Genomic DNA, 14,592 nt, shown 5'->3' with positions numbered 1-14,592 from the left:
CGCTCCTAGCTCTCCTACCTCCCCTATCGTTACCATCAAAAACATTATCTTGTATAATATTCATCAGCCCTTAATGTATGGCAGATACACGGGTAGGAGCCTTACATGCATTTTCTCTTTTAATTATTATGAGGACTTTTATGATGGAGCATTTCATTTTATAGGTGAGAAAACTTGAGATTAAAGAAGCTGAGTGGCTTCCTCAAGCTCATATATATAGTGTGTGCTGGTGCAGGGGTTTGTAAACCAGACAGTCTGACTCCAGACTTGTGGTACATCACTTCTAAGGAGTCACTGTTTCAGTGGAGGAGCCAGACTTACAAACAGATAAATATAATTCAAAGAGGTGAGTGCTAGCATTGTAGGAATACAGAAGCAGCATGACTAACACCGCCCAGGTGGCTCCGGGAAGGCTTAAAAGCCAACTTGACTTGTGAGGTGGGTCTTGAAACAGGAGTAGGAGTATCCCAGGAAAACAAAGGGACGGGATGGTTGGTGCACTTTGGGCTGAAGAAACTATACCAGCAATGTCTCAAGTTGAGAAAGGCTGCCACGGTTATGTTTAGGAAACAGTTCAATCTGATTACATGAAGGGTTCCTGAGATAGTGTTGTGATATGAAACTAAGATCGTCCAATAGGAAACTAGGGGCAAGAATGTCAAGGACTAGAGATTTTGCTGGGAAGTTTGGCTTTCATCTTGTAGGTAAAATGACTCCAGCGGAGATTTTAAAGAAAGGGAGTGACATAATCAAATTTGTCTTTCTATTGGACTGTTTGTCTTAGGATGGCCAGGGGAAGTCTGGGAAGAGGAAAGTAGAGCCAGATGCCAGGGATACCGGTTGGGAACTTGCTGTACAGATGATGGGGGCCTGAGCTAGGAGCTGTGAGACTGGAAAGGAGGGATTTTGTTCACCGAAGAAGATTGGCGTTAGTGTGCTACCTGTTTCTTAGAACAAGGGACTTCAGGCACAAATAATTTTGTTCAAAATAAAAAGACCTCTTAAAAGAGCCCCAAACCAGTCCTTTTGCTTTTACAGGCATAGTTAAAGTCTGTGAAACTTAGGAAGATTAAACCACACAATCGACTAGTGGAAGAATGATCATAGCTGCCTTTTATTTAGAGACTATGGTCCACATACTTAGCATCTCTTAAAACATTTGACCCTCCTAATTTTTGAAAATAAGTACAAAGCAACTCCTAAGTCCATTTAACAGATGAGGAAGCTGAGGTCAGTAACCTGGTAAAGGCTGCACAGATAATTAGAGACAAGGGGGATTCAAAACTAGCGTCATCTGATCCCAGAGTTCCCACAGTTTTTATATGTTGTGTACTAAGATTGAAATGGAGACATCCTTACTCCTAAACTAGTGCTCTCTTCGCTAGGTGTTCCTGCCTTTCTCTGCTGCAATGTGCAAAGAAATACCCGGGCACACATTCCGCATATCCAAATGCCGATGCTGTCAATATGCTCTAAAGTAGCATTTACTGGGGATTCCCTATCACATACACTAAGCAAGATACTACGATGATCCTTTTTTAACATTGTGGCTATTACAGTGAAAGAAAGGGCAAATCCGAGTGATGTCAACATGCAACCAGAATCATTCCTGATCAACGTTTTGAATGGTACATCAAGGGCAATGATTTAACAGCCAGCTCTCAAACACAAAAACCAAACAGCTCAAAAAAAACAAAAACAAAAAAACAGCTCTGATTCGTAGTGTGGCCAATTCCAGTTTCCAGGGGGTACAAGTCCTCTACAATAGTAGATTTCAAGCTGCCATTGTGACATCACTGAAGTCATCATTGGGAAGTCAGTCATGCACACAATGGCTCTGGAGAGCCTCCAGCATACAACTGCACCTTGGAGTGCAGCAGACGTGGGCTGTGTGTGAGAAAGAAGTAGAAGAGATCTGGGGTAATCCTTGGAGAAAGAAGGGGTAGTGAAGGCTGGGATGAGGATTAGGTTAGTTATATTCAAAGAAAGTAGACAGACTGAGCTCATTTGTAGTTAGATCAACTTGAAAGTGTGATTTAGAATTGGCTGGGGGCAGCTCTGGCTTAAAGTTTACTATCCCTGAGGGGTGGAAATTTGCTAGTAAAGAGAGATCCAAGCTCCCTGGACTTTTCTTAAATTTTCAGAAGACATTTGTCTAAAAGGCTGATACAACCAAAAACAGATTCAAAAGACTGGAAATCAGGGTTACATGAATCAAAAAGATTGGCCAATGTGGATTTTTGGCTAGTTATCTCTATTTCTCTTTCTTTATGGCAAGATAAATTGATGGAAAATGAGCTTTAGTGAATATACACACTATAAAGGTGAATAAACTTACTAAGTGCTCACTTTCAAAAGAGGTCCTGAGGGGCTCCTGACGGGCTCAGTCAGTGGATTTCGTGACTCTTGATCTTGAGGTTGTAAGTTCCAGACCCATACTGGGTGTAGAGATTACTTAAAAATTAAAAAAAAAAAAAAATCTTGAGGGATGCCTGCGTGGCTCAGTGGTTGAGCCTCCTCTGCCTTTGGCTCAGGGAGTGATCCCGGGGTCCGGGTTTGAGTCCCATGTCAGGCTTCCTGCATGGAGCCTGTTTCTCCCTCTGTCTGTGTCTCTGCCTCTTTCTCTCTCTGTCTCTCATGAATAAATAAATAAAATCTTAAAAAAAAAATTGAAAAAAAGGAAGAAAGAGAGAAAGAAGACAAAAGAGGTCCTGAAGAAATACCCATTTGTTCTGTGAGACAGTCTGAATGTACCTTTTAATAACCCTGTATCCAGGAGAAATCAATATATTTACAAGTACTTCAGAATATTTGTCTTGTCACTCTGAGCATAAAGCAATATCAATGCTTCTCTTATTCCCACATAATCAGTGCACAGGATAGTAAGGAGAAAAAACATTAACAAGTATCTGCAAATGACACCTGTTTTCCTTCCGTGGCAACAAGCTAGCCCTTTACAAGGAGAAAGGATGAAAACAAAATTAGTTTCCTGATGATGATGATATTTCTATCCCCTCCCCATCCCCCAATGACCAAAAACCCTTGTTATACATAATCTCAGCAGAAAACATAGTCATCCTAAGAACCGATAAAAAAGAATATAAAGAGGGCACCTGGGTGGCTCAGTGGTTGAGCGTCTGCCTTTGGCTCAAGTCATGATCCCGGAGGTCCTGGAATCGATACCCACATGAGGCTCCCCACAGGGAGCCTGCTTCTCCCTCTGCCTATGTCTCTGTCTCTCTGTCTCTTTCTCTGTGCCTCTCGTGAATAAATAAATAAAGTCTAAAAAAAAAAAAAGAATATAAAGGAAATGAAATGGAGGTCTACTGTTTTGTTTGCTGTTTGGAGAATGGCCCCCCACTCCTGTGATTCTGAGTACTGTCACTCATGATACCCACCTGCCCTGGCTGCAGGCGTGGACATTTGCCTCAGGTCTGAGCAGTCATGGTCCTGGATCTTTTAATTCACAGTAAATTACTCAAGAGATTAGTAAAGCCAATCAAACTTTTTTTCATAAGTGGGCAGATACCTCTCCCTTTAGGATTTCAGTCTCTGTGCATATAGGCTAAGGCCTGAAAATAATCATCTTCTTAGTATGTAGACTGCAAAAGAGGAAATTGAGAAAATAGTCAAAGACAAGCAAAGGCATGTGAAGCTAAGGTATGGAAAAAGGACAAAGAGCCTTGACAATCTTGTTCAAAGGCCTTGATCCTGCTATGCCTAAACATCTACATTTGGAATTCCCAGTCATTTAAACCCATAGAATACCTTCTGGTTGCTTTTTCTTTTTCTTTCTTTCTTTCTTTTCTTTCTTTCTTTCTTTCTTTCTTTCTTTCTTTCTTTCTTTCTTTCTTTCTTTCTTTCTTGTTAAACTCCTTGAACTAAAGTTTTTGTCACTTTTAGTTGAAACTAACCTATTACAAAAACCTTAGTAAAAAGAATTCCCTAACATTATGACAAACTCTTGCTGGCTGACTGAGATTATGAAAATAATGTCTCCTTAACAAAAAAAAAAAAAAAAATTTGGAGGCAGAGGAGCGAGGATGGGAAATATCAAGAGCTAAATTTCTTTTTTGGCCTGTATTCTAAGATATGTTAATTTATTTTATTTGGTTTCTCTCATCTGTGACTCATCTCTCTTTGGGCATCTCTTTCTTTTATTGGCATATAGACCACAATACAGTCATTTCTTTATTCATAAATTATCATGGCTTTATTATCTGCCTCAAGATGCTGAGCCTCCACAGAACAGGCAAAAGACAAGGTATTAAGTTGGGATGGAAAAGAGGAGAGAGAGATGCTGCTGATCGTTTTAGAACTGGAAGAACAACTCGGCATCAAGTCTTTTCTTTTTAACTTTCATGGCAGATATTTAAGCAGATGGTGAAGAATCACCTCAAGATAGAGTCATCTGGAATTTTTCTTAGTTTTTCTGAGAAGATCCCAGAAGTTGAAGACTGTAGGAGGGACAAAGTGGGAATAGAAGATGATTCAGTTGCTGGCCTGGGGAAAAGACCTGAGTAACTAAGGGTCTCAGGCCCAGTGGTGCAAGACCCCATCTACTTAAGCTTCTCAAGTCCCCGTTGACGGGGTTTTGCCTTTAAAGGTTGAATGTAGTGCCTATTGAGTCCTGAAGTCAAAATTTGTCTAAGCCCCGAAAAAAATCTAAGGAATAACTCTGGACCTTGCCATCTTTTGAAATGTCCTTGAGTCTAGGAAAAATAATTGAGAGTTATATTCTTTGGGAATTTTCTTATAACTTGATATGTTAACCACCTCTGGACAAAATACTTCACTCTATAACCTGGATGTCATTCTCTATAAAAAGGCAAATCACTTTCCTTAAGAGATGTATCAATTAACCAGTTTTAACAGAATTACAAAACTGGAAGCAATAGCCTAAAATTATTTAATTTACCAGTTAGAATACATCACAGATACCGGTAATTTCAATGAAAGCATGTACATGTTACAAATCTTTTCATGCGTTGTCTTATATAGCTTTTACAATATGCATTGCATTTTCTCACAGGGATTTCACCTTGAGGTACAATTATTAAGTGAATTTCTTGCCCTTACAAAGAAAAGTAAACATATTAAACACCTCCATGCAAAGTTAAAATGCTAGACACTAAATTAAATATTTGTCCTATAGCACTGCTAACCTCATAGGTTATGAATCATCTGTGTTTGTGGAATACATTGCTTTATATTATAATTTTGCCAAATCCACCCTGTAAAGAACAAAGTATAAAGAACATTGAGGCTTAAAATCTTGAACACTGAACCGCCTCTGTAGACTTTTCAATATTGGTACTGCATCCCTAATCATGCCTTAGTGAAATGTTATACAGAACATTATTCAGAATGTTTGTTCTGAAAAGAGTTTGGGTAAATGCACTATATTAGAAATTGATTAATGTTATCTGATATGCATCCAAATTTTTCTATTACCCTGAGAATTTGACTTAAAAGTTATAGGGTGTCTTGTATATTTACTGTAACTGAAAGTGGTCTATTTGCATTTGAGCAAAAGTGGTAGCCAAAGCTGTGTTAATTTTCGTGAAGTCTTGTGACTTCTGGGACTGTGTTACCTTGTCTGTCAGATGATGTAGTTGGATTGGCTCAGTGGTTTTTTTAAAAAAAATTTTTCTTTCTAAAATATATTTATTATTGGAATATAGTTAACATACAATGTTATATTAGTTTTAGGTAAACAAGTTGGTGATTTGACAATGCCATGTATTACTCGATGCTCACCACCAGTATAGTCACCACCTGTCATCATATAATGTAGTTACAATATTATTGACTATATACCTATGTTGTACTTTTAATCTCATGACTTACTTATTTTTTAACAGGAAGTTTGTACTCCTTAATCCTCTTTACCTATTTTGTCCATCCTCCCATTCCCTGCCCCTCTGGCAACCACTAGTTTATTCTTTGTATATATAAGCCTATTTCTATTTGCTTGTTTGTTCATTTTTTTAATTCCATATATAAATGAGATCATACAGTATTTGTCTTTCTCTGTCTTATTTCACTAAGCCTAATATCCTGAAGATCCATCTTCATTGGGTAGCCCAGGTGGCTCAGTGGTTTAGTGCCACCTTTGGCCCAGGGTGTGATCCTGGAGACCTGGGATTGAGTCCTGCGTCGGGCTCCCTGCATGGGGCCTTCTTCTCCCTCTGCCTGTGTCTCTGCCTCTCTCCCTCTCTGTGTCTCTCATGAATAAATAAACAAAATATCAAAAAAGAAAAAAAAAATCCATCTTCATTGTCACAAATTGAAAGATTTCATTTCTTTCTATGACTAATATCCCATTGTGTATATACCCCATCTTCTTCTCCATTCATCTATGGATGAACATTGGATTGCTTCCATATCTTAACTATTATAAATAATGCTGCAATAAACATAAGGGTACATATATCTTTTCAAATTAAGGTTTTTGTTTTCTTTGGGTAAATATCTAGAAGTGAAATTACTGGATCATATGGTATTTCTATTTTTAATTTATGAGAAACCTCCATACCATTTTCCATAGTGACCGCACCAATTACCAATTTATCTTTCCACCAACAGTGAGCAAGTGTTCCTTTTTCTCCACACCCTTGCCAACACTTATTATTTCTTGTCTTATTTTAAAAAGATTTCATTTACTTATTTTTATTTTAGAGAGAGAGAAAGAGAGCGTGAGTGGGGGGAGGGGCAGAAGAAGAGAGAAAGGCTCTCAAGCAGACTTCACACTGAATGTGGAGACTGACACAGTCCTCGATCTCATGACCCTGAGATCATGATCTGACCTGAAACCAAGAGTCAGATGCCCAATCAAATGAACCACCCAGGCACCCCTCTTGTGTTTTTGATTCTAGCCATTCTGATAGCTGTGAGGTGATATCTCATTGTTATTTTAATTTGCATTTTAGTGATGTTGAACATTTTTTTTTTCCTGTGCATGTTGGTCATCTGAATAAACATTTGAAAAAATGTCTATTTGGATCTTCTGCCTATTTTTTAATCAGCTTTTTGGTGTTGAGTTGCATAAGTTCTTTATATGTTTTGTATATTAACCCCTTATCTTCTCCCTTTCAACTGGGTGCTTTTTTTGTTTGGGTTTTCTAACTTGTGAAAAGCCATAAAATTTAAGGAGGCAGTAAAACATCAGGCTGCTTATCAAACTTTAGCTAAAGAAGCCCCACCTGTATCAGTTTACTGTTACTTTGATTGTTACTACCTTGCACAATCATTTATTGTTCATCCATGTATTCAGGAATTCATTAAGTCATTAATCAAATAGTATTGCGGGCCTACTATGCGTCTGTCTATTCTACGCATATAACAGAAAATAAAAGACATAATTTCTATTCTTGTTGAGCTTTCAGTCAAGCAAAGAGAGGCAGATATTCAATATTCAGTGTTTAAGATATATAAGTTAAATATATATTATGTTGTATGGTGATAGAGTCTATGCAGAAAAAATGAAGCAGAAAGGGAGATAAAGTATTGAGGCTAGGGGTTGAAATTTTATTTTATTTATTTATTTATTTTTACTTCTTTATTTTTCTTAAGAGAGGGAGTGGAGGAGGATAGAAGGAGAGAGGGAGAATCTTAAGAATCTCCATGCTGGGCATGGAGCCCCACGTGGGACTTGATATCACAACCTTGAGATCATGACCTGAGCCCAAATTAAGAGTCAGACGCTTAACTGACTGAGCCACTTAGGTTTCCCTGGGAGTTGAAATTTTAAATAGTTAATCATTAAAAGGGTCAATAGAAGGTAACATTTGAGGATATACCCTGAAAGAGGTGATGGAGTAAGCCCCACTAATAACTGTGGAAAAAAAGTTCCAAGGATTAGAAATAGCAAATGCAAAGTCTCCGACGTGGGAATATTGTAGGTATATTTAGGAGTTGTGAGGAGACCACCATGGTTTGAATGATTCAACAGGGGAGAAGTAGGAATTTGGACTTCAGAATAAGCCTACATTAGAAGAAAAAGGTTTGTATTTAAATAAAGATTCATCTAAATTACCTGTGAGGCTCTGAAAAGCATTAAAATTTTAAGGCTCTTTCTTATATTGCATAATCAATGAGCCTTTATTCAGTGTTATTAAGCCTTTCCCCCCTAATTATTATCACTCCTTCGGGATTATATGTTTATCTAAGCATTTCTTCTTCATACTTTCCTGTAAAGTCAACCGTCTTACTTATTTTAAGGGGAAATGGTATGGATAAACTGAAAGTTGTATTTAATTAATTTGGCTTTCTGAAAGCCCATTAAATCCATGGTGATTTGTTTGCTTTAAAAAATCAAATGTTCATTGTTTTCTTATTTCTATAGTCATTATATTTCCACCTCAAATTCCTGAATGAGCTTTTCATAGATTGCAATGGCTAGTAGGTATATGGCAAAGCAAGTAGAGATAACTAGATAACTTCATGAGAATTAATCAAGTTAATTTTTTTCCTTTAAGGTATCAAGTATCTGAATAACCACACTCTGAGACTCATTTTACTTACTGAAAACTTAAAGAGCGGTTTATGTCAGTTGAAAGTTGACAATATGCAGAGAACTCTGAAGAGAAGGTGAAAATAAACCAGTACACTTTTTGAGTAAACTGTTGCACCTACTGAAATCACTAATGAATTATGAGAGTTTGATACACTCAGAGTTTTTGACATTCATTTTAGTTATTGTTAAGTTCCATGGCTAAATAGTTTAGCTAGACTCTTTTGCCCATTCCTCATGCCTAAGACAGGAAGGAAAATGACTAAGTGGATTTCTATGTTGAAATAGCTGTGCATTTCTTTTGTACCCACACACTAAGCAATCTACAGTTTGAAGTAAGAACATAGTGTTTAGCATAGGCTTTGGAAGTTTTTGCCTTCCTGAGCTCCAGGGATAAATCTTTATTAGCTAATGTTATTGAGGACACGAGTTGCAAAATTTTATTAACACGATGACTGATAATACTGTTTAACAATTGAAATTAAACAATACAATTCAAGAGAACACTTCTTAGTAGGACAGATACCCATCTGCCCTCCAATCCATATCTAGAGTGATTCTAGGAATTACTGACGTTAAAAAATCTTAGGGTCCAGAAATATATCAGAGTTTTATCTTTTTTTTTTCCAGAGTTTTATCTTATATCTACATAATCTCTATGACTCTTTAAAATATTCGTATCTTCCTAGACTTAATATAAATCCAATTTAGCCCTCTGTTTCAATCTTTGACATCAGTGCATTAACCCAGATCCTTGCCCATCTCCTGCCTGGTCACTTAGAAATTTTACTAGTCAGGCTTCTATTCTCAGCATGCCTTCCCTCCTCCCCATTTCAGCCTTCTTTTTAAACAAAAAGGCATGGCCCTTCTTGTTTTATTCTCATTAATGTCAAATAGTTTTTATCACTCTCTTCCTCCGGTAGATTAAGTTTCTTCACTTTATATTTCAAAGTTTTCACTATGGTGACTAAGACTTGACTCATTTCCCCTTGCCTTTCCTAAACTTTAGTCTGCCTAGTTGTGATATTATGATTTATAATAAGAAATATGTATTTGGTCTTGGACCCATTCCAGGTACAAAGCTCATAAAACTCTTGGAATTTTTTAAGTGATAAGAGCAAGGTGTCTTTGTTATGTTAATGAGTTACTTTGGGAAAGCCCTGGGGCAATCTAAAGATAGGGGTTGGTTGCTAGGAGAATCAACTGTGTGATTAGAGGGTTGGAACTTTCAGTCCCATCCCTCCTGGGAGGGGTAAGGGTGCAGAGACTGAGTTAAATCACCAGCGGCCAATGATTTAATCAGTCGTGCCTATGTAGAGAAGCCTTTACAAAATCCGGAAGAACCAGGTTCAGAGAGCTTCCAGGTCGTTGAATATGTGGAGATGTGGGGAGAGTTGTGTGCTCAGAGAGCATGAAAGCTCTGCTCTCCTCACACACCTAGCCTCATCAATCTCTCCCATCTGTCTGATGCTATCTCCAGGTAGATAATGTCAGAATTGAGCTGAATTGTAGGACAATCAGCTAGTGTCTGAGAATTGATTGGTGGTGTGGGGAAAAGACAACACATTGGAATTGATACCAGAATCATACTAGTCTTGAAACCCCTTTCATCTCCTTATATCATTATCTTTTATAAATTTGTTTCAAGGTTTATGTTCTATAGAAAAAACAACTCTTTATCATCACTTACCATTCAAACAAATATTTTTAGAGTGCTCAATGTATTTGCAAAGTATTAGCTAGAAATGTGTAAATCCCACTGGGGAGGTAGGGGGAAGAAAGTGAATTAGATTTATTGCATGCCCTTGAACTGCATACAAATTTTGTTCAAAAACTAGGATGGCACAGGGAGCACTGTGATATAAGGTGGTAGGGAAAAATGTCATCAGTCTCCAAAGCCATCTTGGTGATATTTCATTTCCAGTGGGAAATTGTTTACATTAGAACAACAACACAAATCATCTCAACTTTTCAAATGTTCACCCGCCTGACCTGACTATGTTGTCACATTCTGTTGTTTAATGTTTTAAAACAGGGCAAAAGGTCCTAGTCTGAGCTTTAGAGGTCTTCAGTTCTCATCTTAATAGATTCTAAGTAGGAAATTAGCCTACTGTGCTTTGAACATACTGTCCTGATAGATGATTTCTTTTTATTGAAAATGCAAAAACTCTTTTCATGTTCTTGGTAGCATGAAATATATTTTCTCTGGCTGAACATTGTTCATTTTATCTCTTCCAGTAAGAAGTACCCAGTATGATGCTCTGATGCATGGATAACTGGTAATATTATTGGAATACTATGTATTCTTAGTTTAACAAAAGCAGTTGTGATCCAGATGCAGCTGGAAAAGTTCTTCCTCTAAAGAACAAGATAAGGTAGATAAAATCCCCTATTCCCTAGATTTCAAAGGACAAACATTCTCTTCACTACATTATTTTGTGGGGCTTATATTCTCAAATTTCTTAACTCTGAGTTTTTGCTTACAGTAAATTACGTCAGTCTAAAAATGGCCTTGACATCTCATATGCACTGTGCTGGCTCATACAGATAGGATGCACTGCTTGATTAGTTAATTTCCCCAAGGAAATGTGTTTGAGGGTAGGAGACTTTATTAAAGTTTTCAGATGATGAACAAATTTATATCTAATTCAAGCCTTCCAAACAAAAAGTCATAAATTTATTGTTAGACATCTCTGATAAGCAAAGTGGATAATGATGAGCAAACTGGATAGGGATGAAGCTCTAAAATCAAATATGTTTTCTCTGGCTGAACATTATTCATCTGACCTCTTGTAGTAAGAAGTAGCCATTATGATGCTCTGATGCATGACTAAACTGGCTGGTAAATACCATTGGAATCATCTAGAATCAAAGTACCTGGGGTAGAAAAGAGGCTTTATCATTATTCTGAATCATTACGTGACCTTCTTATTTCTGGGCTTCAGGCTTCATGAATAAGATGAAGACGCTGACGGCACCTACCTCATTGGATTTTTTTGAGGGGAGAATTATTTCATTAGTTTGTGTAAGTTGCTTAGAATAACCTCACATACAGTAAGTGGTCAGTAGCAGTTACTATTTAATTAAAGTATATTTAAAGGCTTCTCAACCATTTCCAAACCCAAATGACTTGGTCCTTGTCCCTTCCTCTCTCTCAGCATCTTCCCGTCACTCCCCTGTTAAACTCCTATGTTTATTTTTTATTATTTTATAAGTCCTACCTTAATTTTTATTATGTTGTTAATATAGAGTAGTATGACCATCACTTTCTTGGCCTTAGCTAAATATAGCTAATAGCCTTTGGAGTTTACTGTGCAAGTGGCTTATCAAGGCATTTTCCTAAACTATGACATATTCTTCTATGAGACTCTACAAATATGTATTATACATACACACGTGTGGGTATATATACATTGGTTCAGAATTCCACACATGTGTATGTGTGCAAAATATCCTTAATTTATAGAATATATTTGATCCAATCTAGCCGTAACCTTTGAAGGTGGTACTTTACTATGTCATCAAACTTTAATTATGAGACTGACCTTTGCTCAAGGTCAGTCGCTGAGTAAGGGCAGAGCAGAGATTTTTAACTAGACTCTGACTACTCTCCAAAGCCAGACCTCTTTCTATTATACCTACGGTTATTTGTGTGATCTCACTTAATCCTCACCAGTCCTCAAGAGGGTGGCACTACTGTTACCACTTTTTATAAGTAAAGACACTAAGGCTTTAAGAGGTTAAGTGAGTTGACCAAGACCACGTAGCTAGTAAATGTCAGAGCCTAAGTCCCTCTGTCTTTTGCAGATTTACTTTTCAACTCCCATCTCAAAACAAAAGGGGCCAGATAGACACAGGAGGGGATCCAGGTTGAATCCACAGTCAGGATGATTTGTTGTAGTAGAAGCTACTACTAAGTTGCTGTTAAAAGAAGAACAATTTCCCAAAGGAATTCTAGGAGATCCCTTCGGAATGTTAGCAATTTCAAACCCAGCTTATGAAACACTGAATTAAAAGGCATCTGTCCTCCTAGCATTAGCCTTCCTGTTGGTTCACAAGATGCAAATAAAATGTTAATGTTAAATCCAAGCAGGGAAAACTACTTATTGGAAAGGAAAGATCTGTAAGAGCTCTCCTCTAGAACCAGTTACCATAAAGAGAACCGGCGGGGGGTGGGGGAGAGATGGGGGGGGGGAGACAAGACAGGCAAGCTTTTGACAAAAATCACAACTTGAAGATGGAGCTTAGTAGTTCCCAGCATAAAAGATAAAAGAATCCAGAGAGCACTGAGTGTGCGCGCGCGCGTGCACGTGTATGCTTGTTTTACATGAGCTTCCCCTGCCTGCAGCCCCCCTCGCCCCCCTCTAGCTGGTGACACGAAGCCTTCTGATGAAAGCGCGGTGTGTGACGATTACTAGCTGACACTCTCGGCTGCAGACTAGCCTCACACGGAGCTGAGCCCGTGACGCTCGGAGGGCTGTTTACTGCCCTGGCGAAGTGGTTCAGGGGCCACGATTTTGTTCTGCTTCGGGGATGAGAGCCGTGATCCCGCATCCCTGGTTGGGAGCCACGTAAGGGCTCCGACAGCTCGGCCCTGGGGTGCTGGAGGACAGCACTCCTCCGTGGGCTCCGCTCTGGAGAAGACCCAGCCTCCCGATGCTCCCCCCCCCCCACACCCCCCGCCCCGGGAGATGGTCCAATCTTTAGAAATTGCCAGACAAGCCCGTCCACCTGCTGGGATGCCTGGCTTTCTGGACCGAGCCAGGAGGAGCTTGGCTTTTAACCTTAGAGTAACTTGAGAGGGTTTTCTGTTTGCAACTTAAAATCGCCGCTTGATTCAAAATACAAGACACACGCTCTGGCAAGTAGACGCTGGGAAAATCCGGGTGACGTACGGTCTAGAGATTCCTCATGTAATTTCCCCTGGGAAAGAGTACGTATTTTCTGTTTGGTACTGGGCAGTCGACTCAGGGCACCTGCCTCCAAGAGAAGGGGTGTTGGAGGGGCGGGGGGATCAGCTCGGCATCTGGACTGCCCGGTTCCAGAGACCTCGCAGGAGGCCAGTGGCCACCCCTCGCCTCCCCCTCGCCGCCTCCTCCGCCTCCTCCGCCTCCCCCCTCCGCTCCAAGGCGCGCCCCCCCACCCCGCCCCCCACCGTCTCTGCCCCACTACTCTTCATTGAAGGTCGAGTCTGCAACATCACCGCCGAAAAATCCCCCGCGGAGCGAGCCACCGGAATAGGCGTCTGGGGCAGGCGTGTTTGGTGGCCGGGCGAGGCTGGGCGCGCTCCAAGGAATGCGGGTCCGCTCGGGAGGACCTAGGTAAAGCCGCTGGAAAGGGGCGGTCCCCGCGGCTCCGGCCTCTGCTCCCTATTGGCCAGCGCGGTCCCGGGGGCGGGGCCGGCGGAAAGCCCCGCCTACGGAGGGACCTCCCCGCCCCCCCGGCGCGCGCGGCTCCAACCTCCGCTCCCTATTGGCCAGCGCCGTCCCGGGGGCAGGCGGTCCCCGCGGCCCTCCCCGCCCCCCCGGCGCGCGCGGCTCCGGCCTCCGCCCCCTATTGGCCAGCGCGGTCCCGGGGGCGGGGCCTGCGGGGAGCCCCTCCTACTTCGGGACCCGGGAGCCGGCGGGCGCCTCCCCCGCGGACTTGCAGCGCGGGACTCCGTGTGCGACTCGGTCCTGCAGCGCCTCTAGGCTGCGGGTCGGCGCTCCAACCACCTGCTCGGCGCTGCGTCCTGGGAAGCGGGGAGGAGAGAGGAGCGAGGAGGGAGGGGGCCGGGGAGGAGAAAGGCGGCTTACACACGCCTTCCAGTCCTCCACTCAGAGCAGCCCGAGGACCGCCGCCGCCGCCGCCGCCGCCGCCGCCACGGCTCTGCCACCTGAGGAGACCGCCTGGACCCGCCGCGCGGCTGCCACCCCGGCCACTGCGCCCGGCGCCGGGCTGCCTGGACACGCCGCCGCGACCAGCACTGTTGCTACTAGTATTATTCCAAGAGAAGGAGAATAACCGACCAGCCTAAAAGAGCCACGTCCACCTTTCCGAAAATACTCCGGTGTCTCCGGGGAAGAGCGGGCGCTCGG

General features: G+C 41.2%; 1 long non-coding RNA gene across 3 annotated transcripts; it reads left to right on the top strand.

Annotated features, from left to right (window-relative positions):
- The first annotated feature begins 1,808 nt into the window (after window positions 1–1,808).
- Window positions 1,809–12,404, top strand: LOC119879190. 3 transcript variants are annotated; one of them, XR_005387371.1, is made up of 6 exons: window positions 1,816–1,920; window positions 7,955–8,005; window positions 8,481–8,592; window positions 10,754–10,794; window positions 11,461–11,540; window positions 12,323–12,404. It is a non-coding gene; the product is annotated as an uncharacterized LOC119879190 (long non-coding RNA). The 3 variants fall into 3 exon arrangements; XR_005387372.1 differs by having other exon boundaries at window positions 1,840–1,920; window positions 7,905–8,005; XR_005387373.1 differs by lacking the exon at window positions 7,955–8,005 and having other exon boundaries at window positions 1,809–1,920.
- The last annotated feature ends 2,188 nt before the right edge of the window (window positions 12,405–14,592 follow it).

The sequence above is a fragment of the Canis lupus genome, unplaced genomic scaffold (genome assembly GCF_011100685.1).
Source record: "Canis lupus familiaris isolate Mischka breed German Shepherd unplaced genomic scaffold, alternate assembly UU_Cfam_GSD_1.0 chrUn_S380H540, whole genome shotgun sequence".
NCBI lineage: Eukaryota > Metazoa > Chordata > Mammalia > Carnivora > Canidae > Canis > Canis lupus.
Note: the sequence above shows the minus strand (reverse complement) of the source record. Positions and strands in the feature narration are given on the sequence as shown.